At 40.2% G+C, this 20,697-nt stretch overlaps 1 protein-coding gene and 1 long non-coding RNA gene across 3 annotated transcripts in view; both read right to left on the bottom strand.

Moving 5' to 3' along the window:
* The window catches only part of RORA (RAR related orphan receptor A), a 539,784-nt gene that overhangs the window by 412,297 nt on the left and 106,790 nt on the right, over positions 1–20,697 (bottom strand). The gene's annotated exons all lie outside the window — the stretch shown is intronic.
* LOC122462188 lies at positions 9,232–16,362 on the bottom strand. The gene is made up of 3 exons (XR_006284596.1): positions 16,261–16,362; positions 12,377–12,480; positions 9,232–9,362 (listed from the first exon to the last, which is right to left on the bottom strand). It is a non-coding gene; the product is annotated as an uncharacterized LOC122462188 (long non-coding RNA).

Raw genomic sequence — 20,697 nt, 5'->3', positions numbered from 1 at the left:
TTCAATTTAAAAAAAAAAAAAATAGAAAAAGGTTATTCAGCCACTTTTGAAGTACAAAAATACCTGCCTCCAAACACTCAGAGATCTGGTTGCTTTGTTGGAAGGAATACAATTAGTCAATTGCTGTAAAACAAAACGAAGATTAAAATGATGAAGGTGGATGTCAGAAAACATTCCCAGAATCATATATTTTTGAAGGCATGCTGGGAAGAGAGAGGAAACCAAAGCAGAGAAAAATGCCAGAAAAGAAGATAAATTTGTTTAGCAAAGTCACAATGAGAAAAGGGAGATGAGAGAGAGGAAAAAGGATGTAGCGTCCAGGGAGGGAAGAAGGGCGAGTGGAAACAGCTGGAATTGTTCAGCTGTGTCAACATTCGGCTGTTTCACAGATTGACTAGCAAAGTGTCATCTGAAACCAATTACATTCCCAAAACCCCATGGACGCAGTTCATAACATTGATTAATCCACATTGTGAAAATGTCCCCAAGCAAAACTAGAACAGCTGTCAGCCCTTGGAGCTCAAAAACCGCATTCGACTTAAAAAGCAACTTTTATACCAATTTTTGTAATTTACAAAAGACGACCTTAAGTGTTTAAAAAAACAACAACAAAAACTCCATTGCTAGGAAAAGTCTGTTCAACATTAGACCCAGGAAAACACACATCCCCAAGGATTGAACACCTGCTTCAGAACCAATAATACCTTAAAGATTACTTTCCTTCCCCTAGGGACTGCAATTTAGTTTGTGAAGAAACGAAACTTTTTTGTCCCCATTTCAGGAGCACTGAATACCCCCTTCCGGCACATCAGTGGTGGTGTTCAGAAATGATTAACTGTTCTTACAAGGTAAAATAATTTACCTAATTCTAGAAACCTATTCATTTATGAGCAAAGTGTCAGGTCAGCCCAGTACTAAACCTATCTTTCTTTTGTGCACTTTTTTGTGGTGGTTCTTGACTTTGAATGAGGTGAATTAACGTTGAGGCAATGTCTGTTCTTTAGGAAACAAACACATTAGCAGTCTAACAAATGAATTTATCTTCAGAAGACACTATGTTTTGTACAATAATATAAATTCCAGTCTCAAGTAACTGAGACAGCCTACAGGGGAAAAACAAACAATTCACTATCTTAACAGCCTGAGTTATGATGCTGACCTCCAATTGCTGTAGACATGGGGCAAATATTGCTGATATCTACAAGCAGATTAAAAGCCACCTCTCTGCTACCACTTTCAGGGCCCGCAAATGTCCAGGGCGCCACCATTTGTGCGGGGGGTGGGTGAGGGGGGACAAGATGAGATGATGCACATATCAGCAGAACCATCACCCTCACCTCCACCCCTGGAATGCTGAGCTCTGTGCCATTCCCAAAGCACTTTGCAGAACATCCAACGAAAGCTTGCCCATCCCCTTGCACAGCAGAAGCACACCACCTCTTCTGCTTAGGTCTCCTCCTCAGCCCCAAATGCAGCAGAAGAATTTGCACTTCATATTTTATGAGAGAGAGATCAAAGTGGGCACATTCTGATTAAATCTTTCTGGACTCCAGAAACAAATCAGAACAAACAGAAATGCAATGTGGTGCAATTAAGGTGAAGATAACCAAAGAGAAAGTGGGAGGGACAATTGTTTTGTCTTTTATAACTCTGCACAGTACAAGACAGGTAAAGAAAAAGGAAAATGTATTTCATTACTATGTTAATCAAAGCACAAATTATAATTTAATTTTATGTGGAGATATATTCTATTCACTCACAAATAAAAAGCTGTTCTAAAATAGTTTTAATGAATATGAAGGCTCTTTCAGCTACTCTGAGACCTTGGACTTCAGCTGCTGTAGTCCTCCTGCAGTTCCATCAGCAGAAATTGCTGTCAGTATGTAACACTAGGAGAAATTTTGTGCCATGCTGTTGTTTTTGTTACTATTTCTAGTTACAAAGTTTAGTAAGAGTGACATATGAGCATCAGAACATAAGTCAACACGAGCAACATAGTTCAATCACATTGCCATACTGTTCCAAGATACTGTTGAAGTGACAATTCCCTATTCCCAATGAAACGCCTTGTATTTATGTAACTCACTTACCATGCATCTTTTGGACAACAGACAGCTCATAGATTTAACTAGAGATGCACAAGCCGATTTTTGCTTTGCCTCACAGCCCTCTACTAGAATTTAAAGGAATATACTCAATTTACTTGGAAATTAACTTATCAGATTTCTTATTACTTACCATAAAGAGACAGTTACCTATATAATGCAGAAAGGTCTGAGGTGGAAATTAAACATACCAGAATTAAAATCTATTTACCCTCCCTCGCTCCCGTTTCTTTCCTTTTTGCTACTGGAGATGTTAATTATCATAATTTATTATTTTAAACATTGGCTCCCCAGCCCATTTTGAACATTAATATTTTATTGAATTTTCACAAATAGACCAAAAAATCCCTCCCCGCAAAACATGATGCATATGATCAACAACATCAATTCAACGCTCAGACACAACTGTAGTCAACTAATGATTTATCCCACTCTCCTAAAATAAATATGAAGCACTAAACCACCATATTATACAGTCACCAGACTGACCTCATTTTCCAAAGGGAAGGGACAAGTGCACGCTTCCAATTCAGCTGGGTGCCAATCAGTATTTCCTTTGGTCTCATCACAACATATTGCAACAATAATTCCTGCGTTATAGAAATTGGATACGTCAAGAATAACACTGACATTTATTATTTGTATTGCAGTAGACCCCAGAGACAGGTACCAGGTTCAGCACCCTGCTGTGCTCGGGGCTGTACAAAAATATTAATTACAATCTGAACATCAGGCTCCCTATTTTGCTTGATAAATGCAGCCTACCAAGAATAAATCACAACACTCAAATATTGTCCAAGGCTACAAAATTAAATAGCCTTTGCAAGTATGCTTAGTATTAACTTTGGACATCCATGAACGCCAGTAATAGGGTTTCCAGTGTATTTATCTCCTCCCCCCACCACACACACGCGAAAGTACTTCATACATAAGAATTTTGTGATATTTACATGCTGTTCTAGTTTCTCATAAATGTCAGAAATGAAAAATTGCCACTGGCTCGAATAGTTAATATTCGGAAAAGAAAAAAATCAAGAAAGCATTAAATACAACTCAAAAATCATCACAACCCAGGAATTGTTGTACTGGATCAGATCAATGGTCCACCAAGCAAAATGTCCTACTTGCAGAGTGGCCAGTACCTTCACAGAAAAGTGGATGAAAAGGTATAATGCACATGAGTTACTGTGAAAAGTTGAACATGGTGGCACTGAAACTTCCTTCCTGACCTCAGCAACTATGATCTTATTTTTATAACGCCCTCACACGAGGCTAGATTATTCTTAACATTTGCTTTTATGCATATCAAAGTAAAAGTCAAAATATTCAGCTCTTATTAAGATCCAGCCACAGAATTTGAAGTCATTTCCCTGTACATCTTACATGAATCCAGCCCTTCATCCTGTTAAGTGCTTAATAGTGCCTAAAACTGAGAGCACAGCATATGTAAACTTAAACAAACCGTCATTCCAAAAACGCAAAGACTGCAAATGCAGTTGTATAGCATCTACCACTGTTACACGTTCATCAAGTCATAGACTTTAAGGCCAGAAGAGACTAGAACAGACTATTAGATCAGTGGTTCTCAAACCTTTTTTCTCGCAGACCACTTGAAAATTGCTGAGGGTCTTGGTGGACCACTTAAATGATCTTTCCAAATGTTGTTTGTACCATTAGCTAACTATTGTAAAGCGCTTTGGATAAAAGTGCTATATAAAAAAAACCTTAATAATAAACATTATTTTGTTCTACAAAGAAAAGCACACAACTCATATTTTCATATCAGTAGTCTTACCTTTCTAATGCGATGGATGTGCCCCCTCTCCCCTGCTGTGGCAGCCCCCTAGCTGAGGCTGGGAAGAAGGGGGGTCTCTCTCCCCCGCCACAGCCGCCACAGAGCTGAGGCTGGGAAGGAGGGCCATCTCTCCCCGGCAGTCGCAGCTCTGGAGCTGGGGAAAGTCACCTATTTCTCTGGCGGCCGCAGCCCTGCACACCCCAAATTCCCCCTCTTCTCACCCCACTGCCCCCTCCCACCTACTCCCTCTTCCCTCCAAGGCCACCGCCTCACCTTACATGTGCGTCTTTTCCAGGGTCCAGGCACCTAATTATTTGAGGCGTGGTTCCAATCATTAGGTGGGTGGCTGCCCAGGCGTGCACCTTACAGGGAACTATCCGCGGACCACAGTTTGAGAACCTCTGCATTAGATCATGTAGTCTGACATCCTACGTAACACAGTTCACTAACTTTGACCCAATTACCTCCTGTACAGAGCCCAATAGCTTGTATCTGGCTAAGCATATCTTTCAAAAAGGCATCCAATCACAATTTGCAAACATCCAGAGATGAAGAATCTACCACTTTCCTTCGTAGTTTGTTCCAGTGGTTAATTAAAAAATTGTGCCTAATTCCTATATGACACTGGCAGCTGGCTAGCTCAGGTCCAAACCTCAAAGAAGTGTTAAGCGTACCAGTTCACTTGTGTTTGGGCATCAAAGAGATGTTAAGTAGACAAGTAGACATAGGCCCATTCACTTGTGCTGACAGGAATCAAAAGAATGCCAAGAATCAGAGGGGTAGTCATGTTAGTCTGGATCTGTAAAAGTGGCAAAGAGTCCTGTGGCACCTTATAGACTAACAGACGTATTGGAGCATAAGCTTTTGTGGGTGAATACCCACTTTGTCGGTGCCAAGAGACGCTCTAATGGGATCAAGCCAATTCACTTGTCTGTTAGAATAGTACAAATAAATGTTAGTGCTATTGTCTTCACAAATCTGTAATCTGTTAATTTGCATTATGTATGTATACCCTTTGCTTAATTAACCCTAGAACAGAGGTTTCTGTTAGCATTACAGTGAGAATCTGCTTGACGCGTAAACTTCCTGAAAACTAATGAATGTTAGCTGTCATTTTTTCACTTATCTATTCCTATTGTAATGAATGGCTGGCAATTCCATTATTTAGATCACTGTAACTGGATTACTTGTGTATGCACAGGAAGTAGAATGTTAACTTTGAAGCAAGGGTCATTTCGTGTTCCAAAATGGACATTCACAGCCCAATCAGCAGCTGCTACTCATCAAAACCCACCTGGGTGGAGACACCCGTCAGCTTGTTTGCTGTGAGCAAGATCTATAAATTCTGGTTTAAAGGGAATATCTTTCATCTCTGGACTGATGACTTCTGACAGGCTGGAGTTCTGACTATCCCGAGATCCCTAGAGCCATTCTAGGTAACCCAGAGAAACTATTGGAAACCAGCAAATTACTACACCTCTGCTATCATATTGGACATACAAACTTTAATTCACCTGTACTTACCTGCTTTAACCTCTCAATAACTCTCATTTCTCTTCTTAGCTAATAAATCTTTAGTTTAATTTACTACAGAAATTGGCTTCAGCGTTGTCTTCGGTGAGATTTGAAGAATACCCTGACCTACGGTAAGTGACTGGCCTTTGGGGCTGGGAGTAACCAGTGTGATGATTTTTGGTTTTAATAACTGTTCATCATTATGTCCAGTTTGTTTAATATAGGCAGGAGTGTCTATGGGTACTGGTTGTGGCTCCACAGTAAGTTAGTATAGTGATCCAGGTGCACACATTTGTTGCTGGTTTGGTTAAATCTAATTCTAGAGTATACCACCAGTTTGGAGTGTCTGCCCTGTTTTCTGAGTCTGACCTGAGATGCATCCGACGAAGTGAGCTGTAGCTCACAAAAGCTTATGCTCAAATAAATTTGTTAGTCTCTAAGGTGCCACAAGTACTCCTTTTCTCTGTGACCTGAGATTGACACTTTCAGCTCTGACCCATTTGCAGACACCGTGACATCCGAATTTGAATTTGTCTGGCTTCGGCTTCCAGTCATTGGTTCGTGTTTTGCCTTTTTCTGCTAGATTAAAAAGTCCTTTAATATCCAGCATTTTCTCCCCCAGAAGATATTTACATACAAATCAAGTCACCTCTCAATCTTTGTTTTGATAAGTGGCACCCAAGGGAAGAAAGAGAAAGCAAGAAAGGACAAGGAAGAACTTGCAGAAGACAGTGACAGAGGATGCTGAATGCACTGGCATCACCTGGGAAGAATTATCACAACTCACAAATGATCATAATCAGTGGCGGGACCGGACTCCCTGATGTGTCAGTGGCACAGGAGGAACTAAAGTCTAAGGCAAGATTACAAACAGTTTAAGCTCTTTAAGTCTCTCATTGTAAGGCATATTCTCTAGCCCTCTAAGCATTTTTGTAGCTCTTTTCCTCACCCTCTCCAATTTTTCAACATTCCTTTTAAAATGTGGACTCCAGAACAGTAAGTAGTATCCAGCATCAGTCTCACCCAGGCTATATACAGAAATAAAATCACCTCCCTACTCATCACTGCTCCCACCTATACATCCAAAAATCACATTAGCCCTTTTCACTACAGCATCGCACTGGGAGCTCATGTTGAGCTGCTTGTCTTCTATGATCCCTAGATCCTTTTCAGAGTTGCAGCTGTCCAGGTACAGTCTCCCATTCTGCAGGTGTGGCCTCCATTCCCTATTCCTAGATGTAACTTTGCATTTGTGTCAATGTATTTTGTTTGAATGGGCCCAGATTACCGAATGGTCCAGATTGTTCTACATCAGTGACCTGTCCCCACCATTAGTTACCTCTCTTCCATACGTTGTGTCATTATCAGCAATGGTTTTCTGTTTACTTCCAGACCGTTGCTCAACATGTTGAATAGTGTCAAGGTCTAGCAGTGATCCCTGTGGAACCCCCTAAAAATATCCCCATTTGATGATAATTCCCTATTAACTATTTTTTGAGGTCTATCAGTTAGCTAGTTCTTAATCCATTTAAACTGTACTGATATTATATAATTTTATTTTTAATCAGATTTAATTTGATTTTTAACCAGAATGTCATGGAGTACAAGTCAAACACCTTACAAAAGTCTAAGTATCTTATATCTTTGCAGTCACCTTCATCAACCACAGGTTGAAAGCCACTGATATACAAGTAATTGTTAAGAGGATCCAGGAATCCATAAGAATGACCATACTGGGTCAGACCAATGGTCCATCTAGCCCAGTATCCTGTCATCCAACAAGGGCCAGTGCCAGATGCTTCAGCTGGAAGACAGGATAATGAGCTAGATGTGTCGTTGCTCTGTCCCATTATAGCTGTTCTTATAGCAATTCCTACTGCCGTGCTTCAGTATCAGTTTTTTTTGTGCCAACACCCTTTGAAAAATATGTAACAGCACAACAGATTGAACTTTAAGGTTCAAGTGCTAAAGAGGCGGTATGAAATGGGGGACAAAAATAAGCAATGAAGAATAACAGAAGGGATAGAAATGCTCCCTATATACAGCAATAACCATATATAGTATACTTTTCATAGCTGATAAAGTGTTTGATGGCTGTAGCACTTCCATCAACGCTGTCATCAGAAGATATTTCTCACGAAAAGACTTGGTGCTGTACCAGTCCCCTCAGTTATTTATTTGAATTACGATTGCATCACCATCTCATTTTTCCCTGGAGTGACTGAGATGTGAAAATGCAATAAATTAGCTACGTCCCATATTTACTGAAAAATGCTGCATGATATTTTACATAAACTGCATGGCGACCACGAGAAACCGTGGTAATTATACGGCTATCTGTATCATTTCATGTTATCTCCAGTTAAATGTTTAAACCACCAATACTCCTATTGTCACAAGTGTCCATCCAGAGCTCCTTTCCTCTGACAATGTCATGCTTCTCAGCTGAGGTCAATCTCATGCATCTGCTACCAGATATTTGGGTGCAGTCACCCAGTTTGCACATGTAAGTATTTAGGTATAACAAATATGGATGGTTGCCTATATGTACACTTTGCCTGCCTTTGAAAACATGACCCTAGGCACTATCAATCACTAATGCACTGAAAGGCACCTGCACTATAGCTACATGGCTGACAGTCACAATAATATGGAAAACCAAAGTTACTGTATGAAGCGACAGTTCTATAGATGGCCGCAGTGACAATGAACTGTCAGACAAGGGTGATTTTATTCAGGAAAAAAAAGTAATGCTTAGATCCATTATAAATAGAGAAAAACATGTTTGAGTACAATGAGACTATGGCATATGTAGTAGGAAGGCCTGAAACATAAGCCCTTGTATTAGAGGCCTGGGCTAAAGAAGTGCTTAAAGCTTTGCTAATATAAAGCAAAGTCAGGCTGTGAGCTAGGCAGGGCCTGCTCACAGAACCTGGTAAGAACAGAGCTGGTATTGCAGAAACTCACATTCCTAAGAAGTGCTAGGCACAGGCCATGCATGCACTCATGTTCCAGAAGGGTGGTACCAGAACACCTTCATACCAACACAGTCTGCAAAAGGTAACAGGAACACACCGACCCATCTTAAAGATAAGGTCAGGATCACAGCATGATGTTTTGATTGAACCAACAGGTATAAGGTAAAGGGTGGTGGTTAGCTACATCCGAGTGAGCAGTAACTAACCTCATCAGAGAGTGGCACCTACCTACGTCAGAGGGGCAGTACATAACTTGTTTGTACTGGGGTATAAAGAGGCATCTCAGAAGGAGTGTCTTTGTCTGGCCTTGGGTAGGGAACAGAAAATCCCACCATTCACTGTGCCGGTCCATTGTAACAGGCATACATGTATTAGTGGTCCTGTAGAGCCTGCGGGATAATAGGACTGTGCCTCATCAACAATAAACCTGGCCAGGTGCCTTCGTACCTTAACAGATCTTGTGGTCATTGGGCAGTTTGCTCAAGGTCTGCCATACCAGCTGTCTACGCAGAGCTGAGACAGCAAGCTGAAAGAACACATACACGCAGCCAAACATCTAACAGCAGCATATACTGAAACGCTCCAAGTCACCCAGTTTATAGGTCTTATTTTTTTCAATCTAGAAAATCTCTCCAGACTTCATTTAATACATGCTGAACTGTATAAGTATTGCTCTTCTCATTACATTACAAGTTGCCATGGCATATAGATCTTTTATTCTAAATCATCCTTTGAAGACAAAACAAAGGGAGCAACTGCCATCCAAGCCTTGCACCAGGAAAAAGACATGAATAATTTGATCCAGTTGTCCCCAGACCGCTGACGTCTATCCCCTTCTACCACACTTCAGCCACCGGCTTTCATCGAGCTCCAGGAATTTTCATACACGCCAAATTGCAAAGGAACAGCCAGCTTCAAATAGGCCTCATCAAGTGGTTGCATTTATTTTATTTTATGCTCTCCCTTCCCCTACAGGGCAACAGAGAAACAGTAAGCTTGAATGCAGGAAACAACTGTTGGCCAAGCTTCTGCTCCATTTCCCAAATTCGTTTTAACTGGTACCAAAATTGGCACTAGAGTTGCCTAACAAAATTTCAGAGGAGCAGATGTGTTAGTCTGTAACCGTAAAAAGAAAAGGAGTACTTGTGGCACCTTAGAGACTAACAAATTTATTAGAGCATAAGCTTTCGTGAGCTACAGCTCTCTTCATCGGATGCGTACACACATACATCACAGCCAACATACAGACTAGACCAATGTTTTTTAGACAGTAAAAAATTAACAGGCTGGCAATGGTCAAACAGAGGTGAGAGCTAAGGAGGAGGCATTAACACCATCAATTTATTTTTTATTCTATTTGCTGTTTAGGAACAATTCCATGCCTTATTGCAAGGACTCAGATGCAGAAATTACTCATCAAGGATTTAGCAGAGTGAAAATTTTGCTGATGTGAACATTTTTTTTTTATAGCAAAGCTACTTCTGTACTGAAGCAGGGAATGTATTATCTCCAGCCTCAGCATATGCAAGTTCTACAGTTACCCTTACCCACAGAGCAGTGCCTGTGAATTTAGCCTTGCAACATTCATTAAAGTCAATGAGAGCCAGACTTCTGTGCAAGGCTCAGTAACCATATGACTGATTTGGGGTTAGAGCTTTGGGGAAAGAACTCTCAGATCCAACATGCACTGTGATGCAAATTGCACATCCCCACGTCACATTTCTTCCAAGGACCAGTGCTGGAAACTTTTTAGGCACTGCTGACCCATTTTTAAATGGAACATTGCAGCCACCTTCCACCACTGCAACCACTGCCTTGCAGCCTTTCGGCTACTGAATGTCCTTTACCACGATTTATGTGCTTCTATCACAGCTTTTTATTCACCCAGTGTGTGAAAGATCATACTGATTGATTGATGAAACACTGTGGATGGAGGAGCAAAGGGGGGAACAGACTGATCACTGTGTATGCAGAATTCAAACTAAAACCATGATAGATATACACTCTAGGGGTTCTGGAATTCTGTAAGCTTTGCTTCACTGGAGGCTACACATCATCATTAGCCCCACAGCTCTGGCATCCTGTGTAATCAGTAGAATTTTCTGCAGCATCTTTTTGTCAATATGAAAGAACATAATCTGAATGCTCCCCATAACTCTGGAAGACAGGCACCAAGGAAGATAGTAAAAGACGTAAGCTATTTCATGCAATTCCTTTATTCATTCAGCACCAAGCTATACTATGCATATATTTTGCCAGTCTGGCCTCTCTCTTTGTCTTAAGCTGGATGGAACAAGCCATTTCACATGAAGAAGTAAGGAATTTGCAGGAATCCTCAAGCAACCCTGAAGTGCCAACATGAAACCACACTCCTAAGTAGAGCAAGATCTATTTGTTTGTTGAGCTTTCAAACCAGGCTGGCTTCCTAGTTTACATTTCAATACAAGCCAGCTTTGGTACATATACAGGTTTTCTAGAGCAAGTGTTATTAAACACAGAACTCACATGAGGACTCCAGATTTTGCAATGGTTAGAAAAATCTGTTCATCTCATTTTAGATTTAAAAGCACCAGAAAACAACAATGCCATTCACCCACCCAATTTCTCCTCACCTTGGGCTCATACAGATAGCTGTCATTTGTTAACCCATTAGTACCAGGACTTTGGATTTCTCAATGTCAAAAGTTCATTTCCAAACATACTTCACACAGAGAAATGTCAAATTTAAGGGCTCATTTGGACTCATGTAACACTGAAATATACGGTCACATTTAACTACAGTTTTTACCCCTTAAGCTAAGCCGCTTTCAAGGGGGGAAATTTTCAGGGAAATGAGAAAAATATGATTCTTGAAGAAGTTTCTAAAAGCTCTGAAGGTTAAAAAAACCTAGCCATATTGTTCACTATAAAGTCAACACATAAATGCTGTTATTTTCAGCACTGATGGAAAAATGTACTTCTACCAACACTTCTAACCACTATACTTGTAATACAAAAATACTGCCCACAGTACACAGACCTTTTATTTTAATCTAACTAATTCCCGAGTAAGTCCTGCAAGAGGAAGGAATCTATTAATGTCCACATGCCCAAGTGAAATGCCTTCAAAACAGCAGAATTCACTTTGCACCCACTATCACCCTGATGTAAAATATTCTTGTCTATTTTCTTTTTATGCTCATCCTTTCACATCTCTCATGAATCTCTCTCATCCTCAACTGACTGATTTGGGTCTTTTTTTTAAATCAAGTTTTAGTTATATAATATACATATTTGAAGTGAAATCCTGGCTCCATCCATGTCAAGGCCACAGCTCCCACTGACGTCAATTGAGCCAGAATTTCATTCTTGATATCCAAGAAAGAAATCAGCTTTGTGCCTTATTCTGTCCCTGGGGTAGACACATACATAAGATCATTGTACAACTTGCGCATTATTAATATATTCCTTTGCCATATATACCCATACTCTATAACAGACCATGCCACAACCAGATTTTGTACCTTGCTATGCAGCCACTGCCAACTGTTTCAGAGTACAAGTCTCTCCCACTGCACCACTATAACTGTGAATGCTTCCAAGAATGTTATTGCATGGAATGGTTTGATAAGAGTGATGAGTCGTTGTACAAAAAAAGCAATGTATACTGTACACCTTTCTGCGGAAAGAGATTGAGACATTTGCCAATATTTGTTCACTAATCCCACATTATGGCACCAAGGCAGAGCAAATTTGAACTATGCCTTTCATTCTTGCTGAAATGGATAGCATTATACTATCAACTTATCATACAACTAACGGAATGATAGGGGTATGGCAGGAGGTTGACTGTATATATTACTTGCTGTAAACATTTTGTTCACCAGTGTGAGGAATGGAACTACTGGAAGAAGTTTGGACTTTTCTCGGGGACAGATGTCTGTAGCAGAACAGTTATATTTCAATGAGTTTACAACTTTGTGAAATATATTTAAGCAACTGACCTTTCTGAAACTTTACACTACCTCGTCAGCCGCTGACAGCCTTGGGATGTAATTCTTGCTTGTGTTGGTAAGTACAAGTTCTGGGTTCAAATTCCAGGGAAGCCCTGCAGGTGGAAATAAAAATCTACAGGGTTGATGCAGGAATTACTGAGGGAAACGTTATGGCTGGCATTATGCATGAAGTCAGACTAGATAATCATAATGTTCCCTTCTGGCCTTAAAACCTAAAATATATTAATGTATTCAGAGATTAAAGCACTTTCTCTTCCACAGACAATGTTCCTTTTTCGCATTGTTTGTCTTCTGCCAGTAGTTTTAACAATCTGTTTATGGGATTTTTTTCTTCTTCCTGGCTGGCTGAATTATCCCCAAGCCTCTCTAAATCCTCAGCAGCAATTCCCAGTGATTGCACTGACATGATGATAATGGTGGAATGGCGGCTCCCCAGCTGCTAAATTCAGACAGAGATCCTCTGGGGCACTACCTTTTAAAAAATGTATTTATTTATTTATTATTGAAGCCACTCCACTACATAAGGAGGCCAGTCGGATTTTACAGCAGGCAAGGAAGGATTTTAAAAGACAGAAGTAATAGGCGAACTGTTCCTTTCTCCCATTCTGCTCTGCCATCCCACGAGTGCTTAATTTGTAATGAAAGAGGTGCTGGGGCTCATGCAATTTTTTTACATTCATAACTGATGCAGCAAGCCCAGAGGTGCCAGGGCTATGAACTGCCAAGCCTAGAGATGCCAGGGCTCAGCCCTGGCAAGCCATGGCACAAATTAAGCCCTGTATCCCACATTCTTAACATAAATTTGTTTCAGCAGCCCTGTGCACTGATGCCACCAATCACATCACTGAACAATCAGTGCCAGAAGCAAGAATTTCTTGTTCATTCCTCAACAGATGCTGGTTCTTGGAAGTGCCAGTACAGCATTGGCTGGGACAGGCAAAGTAACTTTCACTGTCACTTTTTCATTGTAATACATTATGCTAGATTTCCTTTTTTTTTAATTAAAGAATATTACATTATTATTTGTAATCTACGACCTTGATTTTCAACTCTTCTACACTGGACATACATAGATAAACTGTCACATCTAGTCAAGATACTTGCATACAAACTGGACATGGCTGTGAAAAGCCAAATGATATAAATCAACAAATAAGCAACTGTTTAGAGATGCACAAGAGATCCCTTCTTTTGGCAGCAATCATTCCGTAGGTGGCAAAGTTCTCAAGATAATTCAGGTCCATGTAATGTAAAAGGGAAGCAAATATCGCAGCATATGAATATTGCAGAAAGCATTGATACATCAGTACTAATCTTAATTGAAGTTCAAAAAATATTTCCTGAACCCCTTCATGGAACAGTTGAAAAAAATCAAAAAAATTTCATGTAATATGTCTGCTGTTTTGCAATCCCTTTATAGAGCTGGTAAACAAAATTTAAAATGTAAATATATTCAGAAAAAGTTATAGAGCTGGTAAACAAAATTTAAAATGTAAATATATTCAGAAAAAGTTATCCAACTTTTAAAACTGAGCCCAGTTCTGATAGTAATGTTATACCTACTTCGATGATGCAGGGTGAGATTATTCAAAGGTGGCTAAATGATTCACAATCACAAATCTCACTGACATTCAATGGAACTTGAGTTCCCAAAATCATTATTTTTGAAAACGCTACTTGTAAATAAGTGGGGGTTTTAACTGAGAGTCCAGCAAAAGATATGAAAAAATCCTGAATCTTGTGACATTAACAAATAGAGCATGTGTGTCAAAAAGAGATGTTACATACTGTAACTAACTAATTTATTGAATGTATTTTTCAGATTCAGTGTGAATGGGGTTGCAGAGCTCTTGCCAATAGCTGAGATTTAACTTATTTATATCACTATTAAGTCATTTCCGTAAACTAAATATCCCCGTATTCAAATCTGAAAAAGTGAAGTCATTTTTTGTCACTGAAGAAATGCAAACACAAAAACAGCCAACCAGAAACATCAGAACATTTTTTTCTATCCTATAAAATGTTCAAATTCACAAACTTTTTAACCAGGAACAAAACTAGCAGCAACAGTAGGCTGGTGTTACTATAACACAACAGTTCAAACCATTCACTTTGTGATCACTCCTAAATACAACATATAGTAGAGGAGCAAAACATTATTCAACATAGACAAAAGAGCTTGTTCACCAGGTTTTACTGCTGGGGGAATTCTGCACCAAAAAATTAAAAATTCTGTGCACAATATTTTAAAATTCTGCATAGTTTATTTGTCAAAATAAAGCAATATAATCACACTGGTTTCAATTACTTTGGTAATTTATTTAAACTACAATACAGTAGATGGAGAATGGGAGTGGGGAGCACTGGAGGAAATCCCCAAACCCACTTTGTCTAACAGTAATGTAGCTAGGTTGACCTTTATTTCTAGTTATTACTCAACAAATTTATGCAGCCATATGCTCAGTGTTACATCACAGGCAACTGAAGAGCAAGTGAAGGCTGGGGAATCAAATTAACAATTTATATTGGCTATTGGCCATCTCCAGAAAGGTAACAAACAGTTCATGGAGCACATTTTGATAGGAAATTTTTTCAGTCCAAAAATTTAGACCAGTTCTAATCACAAAAGCACCATAAGCATTTATAAGGCCATACTGTCTTTACACCACTCTGGCACTGAAAAGGAGCCTATTTACACCTGTTTTATTCTCCTAGGGGAATTCACAAAGACAATGGGAACAATGCACTAAGCAGGCAGTCTGCTACATTCTGCTCTGCCTGAGGGGACAGAGCCTGCCCAACACCTACCTCCTCAGAAACACCCCGAAGCCCTGCCCCTCCAAGCCAAATATGCTGTAATAGCAAGCAAGAGGGACAGAATCTCTCTCTCTCTCACACACACACACACAACTGCCCAGCCCCTCCCTGCAGTGATTTATGTCTCTACTGGCTGCTTCAAGCGCTTGAACCGACCTGACTGAGCTGCTGGGGAGGAGTGCATCACTGTTTTTGTGGCTTCCCTTTCCTTCCCCATCAAAAGTCATTTTTCTGCCGGGAAGCAAAGAAATCTGCAGGGGACATGAATTCTGCACATGCACAGTGATGCAGAATTCCCCCAGGAGTAACCAAGTTTATAAATCAGCTGCCTGCTTGAAAACTAGGGGCCTGAATCTTATTTACTGCAGAATTAGCGTGGGTAATCAACACCAGCCTAGCTCAGATGTGAGCAGTTACACTGCAAAGCCATAGTCAAGTTAGTGTGAACTCATTGGTACTGCACTCCCTCTGTGTGTCACTAGGACTTCTGAGGGCCTATCCCAAGGTTCTTTGTGCTGTCATATGTTGCAACATTATGAACTCTTTCCAAGTGAATTGTGGGAGGGCACTGGAGGACTATCGGCACTCGAGCGATTCAACCTGCATCTTCACTGGAAAGAGGGAGGGTTACCAGCCTAAATGAAAGCAGAACCGGGGCTCTAACCCACAACCCTAGGTAGCCTGGGTTGAAAGCACCACCCATTTCAGGTAAGATGGTTGTCTGTGTGGACAGGAGAGGGGTTAGAAGGAATACCCAGGTAAGAGCCCAGGCTCTCTCTGAAGTCAAGACAGACCCTCACACATAAGGCAACTGTATATTGCTCTAGCCATGTGAAGGGCCTTTAAATTAACTTTAATGTACTCCCATTTTAAGGCTCATTTACACTGCCGCAGCAGTATAAAGGGACCTGAGTGTAAGTGAGAGTAGGGCCCAGACGTTTATGACAAAACACTGTTTTTTGCTCATCAATGCTTTTCTGGTTACCCAGTAGCTATTTCACTTATTAGCTCTTTAATAATGCTTTTGATAAACAAATCATGCCAAATACTCTCACCTGAGAATGATCACGGTTGCTTGTCACGTGTGCAGTACTCTACTCGGCAAGGGGGGGAAAAAAAAATGTTTCTCCAAGAGAACTGCTGTATGTCCGATTGCTACCATGGGGACAAGACAAAATGAAAGAACTTCAATGTGATTAGAGAATATATCTGGGTAGCCTTAGGCTGTGCTTCTGCCACTTCCTAACAGGAGGGGCTAGCCAAAACAACAACATATTAGATACAGAAAGAAACTATGTTATCTGTCTACACATACACAGGCATAAACAGACATATAAATGCACAATTATCACCTGGCAGGGGGCATAACTTAAAGAATAATAAAATTAGGCATAAACAAGAATAATTGTCACAAGTAGGTCCAAGTAATACATTTTTTTGTTTATCCTGATCTATTTAAATAATGTGCATTTAAACAAAATTTACTGATATCCAGCAGTGCTGTTTGCGAGATACCCACCTCACCAGTTAAGACATGCATCAAACAAGTTGCCTGAGAACCACTACTGTACCTGAAAAAAAAAATCCCTTTGAAATGTTTTTTTTTTTAAAGAGAAGTGTCTAATGTTTAAATGATGTAATGTCCTAATGCTCTTAAGAGTCTTGGACTTCAAGAGCCAACCCACCCACAAAGCAGGTTCTGCTCCAATGGATACTGACACTATGGGACACTACTGAGATTTTCTGCGGGACACTTCTTCAATATGAGAGAGGGAAAGAATGCTTTTCTGCTATGGGAGGCTCCAGTTAATATTTCAATATTCTGTCACTAAAAGGAAGACCATTCTATTGGTAAGCTCATGTAATTTCTCTGGGTCAGGTAGCCACCATCCTTTATTCTTCATGGAGTTTCTCTCTGTGTCTGTACAATTGAATATAAAATATCATTTTGTCTAAGACAAATGCATTTGCATTTGGAGCCTTATTTGGGGCTGTAGCTGGCTGGAACACCAGAGTGAGCAAAGTAGCCTTGCCTCTAAAGGAAGGCAGTGAATGGAGTGCATACTAGGGCACAGACATGAAGAAGGCTGCTGCCTTCTTCCCCAAACACTGTTGCAGGAGGGCTTGCTCTGACCACTATGGTCATTGAGAACACCAAGACTCCAGCCCTGTGCACACTTAGGCACATGAGTACCACTAAGCATGCAAGAAGTTCCACTGAGCTCAATGGAGCTCTTCCCGTGCATGTTTGCAGGCTGGCAAACAGCCATGACACTATTGTAGTTAATAATTACATGGCATTAGTAGCTGAGTGGTGGCTATGGAAACAGATAGCACAAGCTTTAAGCTGGAAGAGACAGATACATAGGAAAGGAAGCAGGACAGAGGGCTGGAGATCAATAAAATGAAACATCCGAGCTGGGCCAAAAGGTCTCTCTCTGTTCCTGAAGTGTCTTATGTTCTATTAATACTCTCTTTGACACTGTTTCTCTTTGTTTGGTCCTTTATTCCTAATTGCTATGTTAGAGTCAGTGGATTTGTGTTGCAGTTGTAAGTGATAACCAACTGACTGCTACAAATTTATTTATTAATGACCTAATAACAGCAACAACTAATGACTCCCCCTTCCTGCCAAAAGGTAGCTATAAACGTGTCCCCATTGTTCTGTACTTTCAAAAAAAAATTCTCTGGGGAGCTGAAAGAAAAAAATTCTCTGGAGAGCTCAGACCAACAGAAATGCATTGTCTGGAATGTGAAAAAAATGCAGCTTAATAAATCATCATCTGAAGTTGCCATGGCAATGGTAAATGTATAGTCACCTATATTGTTTAGCTCCATACATCCATTCCTGCAGGACTAGGATAATGCTGACTCCCAACACTATTAAACCAAACTTGAAATTCCTATTTAACATGAAGGCTAACAGCTCTACCCAAGTGTTAGGACAGAGTGTGCAGCTCATTGTAATCAGACTGAGAACCTGCAATGCTATTTGAGGTGAAGGAACATTTTCTTCATGCAAGTCAGCTATACGCCATCCACTCTGTGTGCTTTCTGCAGAATTTTCTTTCTGCTTCAGACGTCTCTTTAAAGCAAATGGCCAGAGAGCTGTGCTTGCCTTATAAAAGTGTAAACTGTACAGTGGTCAAGTGAGGATTCCAATCCCACCTGCAATGCCATACAGTAAATTATTATAGCTATCAGTAAATATACATATACGCACACACTACAAAGATATAACTACATGTATCGATATAGATTTCTTTTTGAGTCAAAGGAAGAGAGACACTATGATACAAAAGAAAGGATGGTGTTTGGTTCCATTATCCAGCTGGTTTAGTAGATCTCCCAAAAACTTCCTTGAGCAAGTTACTTAATACTGTTGTATCTCAGTTTCCCCACCTGCAAAATGGGGATAATGCTTCCCTTGTCCACCAAAAAAATTAATTCCTTAGTGTGGGGGGGGAGGGGGGGGGAGATTTGAGCTCCTAAGGCTGAAGGCACTATAAAAGAGAAGAATGTAATAGCTTTAAAAACTCTCTATTCCCAAGAGGAGTTTGAGAGCATAAAGTTGATGGCAATCCTCAGTGCTAAAGAACACAATCAGTGTTTATAAAACAAAGACAAAGCATTTCCACTTTTCACAAGGAAAGAAATTGCCTAGTCATACTTCAAGTGCCATAATAAGACAGATGTGTAAATAGACAGTCAAGAAATAAACAAAACTGACAGCAGCACAAGCTGCAGTTACTTACTAGAGATGGAACAGCTGAAATGCCAGGGGAATAGGAAAAGCCATTGGCTTTCCAGTGAAGGGGAAGAGCAGCGAAGCTGAAGGGAGATTTCAATACTCTGAAAATGAATCATGTTTTCCAGACAGTGGTTAGAAATGCTAATTGTTCCATCTCCAAAACAATACCTGTCACTTACACATGCAGTGGGAAAATATGGCTTTTCCCCGGCATGATGGTAACCTGCCTGGTTTCCTAGTGGGGTAACATTTCTAAATGGACTAGTTCTTCCAAAGAGAATTTTTAATCATTGATGATCGATGATATTTCTGCATTTGCCAAATACCCACACAATAGAATATTATGCACAATTATTTCTAAATATTTTCTATTTTGATTTCCTATTTCATTTTTAAAAAACGCACAGTGCTCAGGAAAGGTGACAGAATGACAATGCTAGACAGCGAAGCCCACTACTTACTGACTCAGGACATATAGCATGAGTAATGGCAGTGCAAGATTCCCTCTTACTGTCCCAATAACGTGCTTCAACTCTGATTTAGAGGAACCACAATTAGAAATGGAAGGGGCAGTCCATTCTACCTACCTTTGGATCTTCTGCTGGGACAACAAACTAGGGTTCTGAGTAATACCCAGTTATGATTATGGCTCTTGTGATGCCAACACCTGTCTGCTAAGAAGTGGAGAAAGATAAGGAGCTCATTTCACACAGGGTCTGAACAGCTATTCATGAATTATGAAATACTTGCTCTCAGTATTTTTAAATGCCTAGTCAAAACCATCCCAGATTAGTGACTGATTTGCATACACTGATTATGAAACCATAATTCCAAAGGTAAAGTAAAATCCCCATGCAACATCATATGAAAACATACTGTACATATTTTTTGTTAAAAGAGTTCTCAGAATGCAGTGTAACAGCTCCAAAATGAGCACTACGCATGATGCATACAATTCAGTTAGCCCTTCTTGTCTTTACTGTAGTCCCTCAAGGGTCTGCTACTCTGTATGCTGTAAATTTACATTAAAGCAATAAGATATAAAGTTGGTCTTAACATACTTTTTCTTTTGTAGCTCTTATATGAAATACTTAGTAATGCGCTTAGAGTTCAGGAAGTATGAAGAGTTTTTAGCGGTAGATAGTAGACCCGCAGTATTTTGTTCTTATCATCGCTTACAGAAGGGGTTGCCACTAAAATCTTCAGTTTTGTCTTTGCACATGGACAGCATTACCGTGCTATTCTGGATCTACCCACCGGTAATGTTATCGGCTCGCAAAAGCAGTTGGGATGATTTTAATAGTGGCTTACACAAATTAACTTTTAAATGTACAGGGAAAGCATTGGCAGATGCGTGGTTTAGTGGTATTAAGAAACACTGGCATGTGGGGAGCCCCCTTACAACACTGAACAATTTTGCCCTCTCTCGTGTTGGAAGGGTCATTTACCTGAATTTAGAAACAGCACCCATACCTTGGCAGGCACTTCAGTGAAGACTGCAACTCTAGCAGGTCATTTCCCGTTGCTACTGTGCCAATTCCCCCATCTCACCGAAGTGACAGGATGCAGAATTCTAGAGAAAGCCTAATTCCTGCTGTCAACCAGACTGTGACATCCCATGAACATAAACCTGGGAGAAATGGGCCGTTCTCTCTCTACAGCTAGAGCTGTACTCTGTCAGAAGAGAGCAATCCTGGATACAGAGTAAGAGCAGAGGGAGAGGAATGAAATATGGCATTTC

Source organism: Chelonia mydas, chromosome 10 (genome assembly GCF_015237465.2).
Source record: "Chelonia mydas isolate rCheMyd1 chromosome 10, rCheMyd1.pri.v2, whole genome shotgun sequence".
Classification (NCBI taxonomy): domain Eukaryota; kingdom Metazoa; phylum Chordata; order Testudines; family Cheloniidae; genus Chelonia; species Chelonia mydas.
Note: the sequence above shows the minus strand (reverse complement) of the source record. Positions and strands in the feature narration are given on the sequence as shown.